The following is a 3,590-nucleotide window of genomic DNA, read 5'->3' as shown; positions in this document are numbered from 1 at the left end:
CGGTTATCAATTTCAAAGGGGTTTGTTACTTGTGACAACCAAAACTTTGTACGAAGGGATTTCTATCGGTTTAGGGATTTCTATCGGTTTAGAGACTATATCTACAACGCGACTATTTTTATGAAATTCTTTACTGGCAAAAATCCTAACGTCAATAAGTCCTCTAATTAAATGCTTGTGGTGCTTATGTATCAAGTGGTAATAATTGAAAACAAAGCATTTAGAGTCGTAGCTGTCAACACATGGTGCAAAGCACCCAAGAAGCTAAGCTAATAAAAAAATGAAAAGCTTGTTTCAAGGAAGGAACATAAAGAAAAAGATTTCATAAAATGAGCTTGATAGAAGCATCAATCATTTGAATCTATTTTGTGATTGTAGCATGCATAAGAAACTAGCCAACCATGAACATAAAAATTGCTACTCTTCTCACCTTGGTTTGTCAAACTTTATTGCATGATTCTTTATTTGCTTGAGGACAAGCAAAGTTTAAGTTTGGTGTTGTGATGACTGCGCATCATGTACCCTTTTTCTTATCTAAAAGGACCATAAAAAGAGCATAATCTCATTGAATCAATGCAATTTCATGAACCAAATGATATATATTATGGTACATTGCTTTGAAATGGGTTTGTGCTGAATTTTAGGTGAAAAGAGCAACAAAAGGGAAGGAAATAACAAATAAAGCTGGGCGTGTGAAGCTGGGCGTGCCATTTGAAGTTTTGGGCGTGGTACGCCAAGCTTTTGAACCAACTCTCAACAATGGGCGTGCCACTTGAAGCTCTGGGCGCGGCACGCCAGGCCAACATTCCAGCAAAGAAGGTTGGAGAATTTTACATGGGCGTGCCACTTGGTGCTATGGGCGTGGCACGCCAAGCTTGTGAAGCCAAGATCTCAAAGAGGGCATGCCACTTGGTATCTTGGGTGTGGCACGCCAGGCTTAAGTTCCAGAGGAGTTATTTTGAGCCCCACTATGGGCGTGGCATGCCAAGAAGTGGCGTGGCACGTCGGGGCATATGCCAGTCTGACCTCCTCTCATTCAAATGAAGATATCTTGAGCTACACAACTCCAAATGAAGTGATTCCCATGCCATTAGAAAGTAGACATCCAAGGTTTTCCAATCATATATAATACTTTATAATGGACACTAGAATTGAGGAAGATATTAACCCCAAAAACACAAGGAGAAAAATATGTCACTGCAGAATTACCAGCCTGACCTCTTCATATTCAATGTAGCCTAACATGAGTTGTAGAAGTTCAAATGAGATGATCTTGGTGGCGTTAGAAAGCTGAAATCATGAGCTATCTAACGATATATAACACTCTATGGTGGAAGTTAAAACTGAAGGTAAAAAATGCCATTATTTCAGCGGTGTAAAAGCTAGGCGTGCCACTTGATATCGAAGGCATGGCACGCCAGCTTTATTTATATAATGGGCGTGCCACTTGGAGCCTTAGGCGTGGCACGCCTGTTCAAATGGCCAGAGTGGAGATTTTGGTACATCATTGAAGGTGTGGCACGCCAGTTGCACAACATATGGGGCGTGGCACGCCAGAAGTGGGCGTGGCATGCTAGAAGTGGGCGTGGCACGCCGGGCTACATGACAGACTGACCTAGTCACCTTTAAATGGGCATAACTTGAGCTACAGAGGTCCAAATGAGTTGATTTCAAATGCGTTAGAAAGATGACATCAAGGGCATTCCAACAATATATAATACTTTATAGTGAACTTTCATTTTAAGGCCCAACCAACTCCATACTTTCAACGTTACAGAGTGGGTCATACTCCAAAGGGCAAAATCAAGTGGGAGTGGCACTTGGAACCACACGCCAACTTCTTCCTACAGTCCCCAACCTTGAACCAAGCCCACTCCAACTCTCATTCAAGCCATAATTGTCAACCAATCAAAGACACAAGAAGCATCTAGAATAGTTTATTTTCATTTCATTGTAATTTGCTTTTAATTTCATTTAAGTTTGTAATTTAGGAGAGCCTATATAAAGGCCTTAGTTTCATAAAATTAGAGAGCTATCTATTAGGCTGGACACATTTAGAGGAGTGAGTCTTTGGACCCTCCTTCCCACCATTCTCTTCTCCTCTTCCATTTTCTTACTTGTAAATATTTTAGTTATGAATTACTAACTCTTTCCATTGGGAAAGAGAGCTCTATTATTTTTCAATGGATTGATTGTTTTATTCTTCTTCTTCTCTTCATCTCTCTTTGATTTACTAGAAGGGATTTCATTATTCATTCTAGCATTCAATTATCTTGGAAAAGAGATTGAATGTATTTGGGTTTTATGGGAACCTTGGAAGAGGAATTATAAAACCATGCTTGAAATCCTTTCTCACACTTGAGTAGGATCTGGGTTTTGGTATTTGGATATGGTGACATATAATCCTCCCTCTACTTGGACCTATGAGGATGTGTGGTATAATCAGGGACTAAGCATATCTCTCTTCATGAACAATTAGACCAAGGAATTGGCTATTGATAAAGATCTGAGAGATTGAGTCACCAAGGGATTGGGGCTCAATCAATCATGATTGCCAAAAGGTCAATGGTTGCATGATTGAAGAGGATATAAGCTGGAATTTATCCAAAGAGACAACATCTCCTGATCTCAATGAATTTCCCCCTTCTTATCTACCACTTTCTTTATAGCTTGTTTTTACATTCTACAAATCCTGATTCCCATTTACAATTAAGTCATTTATGATTCTGCATTTTACATTCTACCATTTCTGTTTACGCACTTTATTGCTTTCATTTATAGTTTAGCTGTTTACATTTCTGCCACTGATGCACGGGAAACTTGTCTCTCAACAAATCTCCCTTCGGCAAGTATACCGAATTGTCATCAAGTAATAACTCACAAAAGAGTGAGGTCGAATCCCACAGAGATTAACGGATTAAGCAATCAATGGTTAATTGATTATCCTAGTTAGACGAATCATTAAGGAGTGATAAGTAACAAAGAAATGTAAATGGCATAAAAGTAAAGAAAGCAATATAGTGCAGAAAAGTAAAATGGCAAGAAAAGTAAATGTATGAACTAAAAATAAAATGAACATTGGGATCAAGAGATATTGCAATCCTCCAGATCAAGTTCAATCTCATCTCTTCCTCAATCAATGCATTCATTGATCTCCTTGGCAATCTTAAGTGATTGGATCCCAATTCCTTGGCAATCCAATCTCTCTAAGCTTGAACAATTTCCTAATTCCTTGATTTAATTGCTTGTGGGAAAAGATGAAGTTTGGTCACTGATTATACCACACGCATTCATAGATCAAAGTATTGGTAGGATTAAATGTCACAATATCCATCCAACCCCCAACCTAATTCAATGTGAAAGAGCATTTCTAGCATGATTTCCTCATTCCTCTTCCAAGGTTCCGAGGAATTCCAAGTATGAGCAATTTCTCTTCCAAGACAATTACCCAATTGGATGAAGATCGAAAGCTCTCTAGTAAAATCAAGAGAAAAGAAAGAAGAAGAAGAATAAGAACTACAATTGATCCATTGAATCACAATAGAGCTCTCTAACCCAATGAAAAGAGTTAGTTAATCATTTCTCTACCA

Source organism: Arachis stenosperma, chromosome 3 (genome assembly GCF_014773155.1).
Source record: "Arachis stenosperma cultivar V10309 chromosome 3, arast.V10309.gnm1.PFL2, whole genome shotgun sequence".
Taxonomy (NCBI): domain Eukaryota; kingdom Viridiplantae; phylum Streptophyta; class Magnoliopsida; order Fabales; family Fabaceae; genus Arachis; species Arachis stenosperma.
This window is presented reverse-complemented; position numbering follows the sequence as displayed.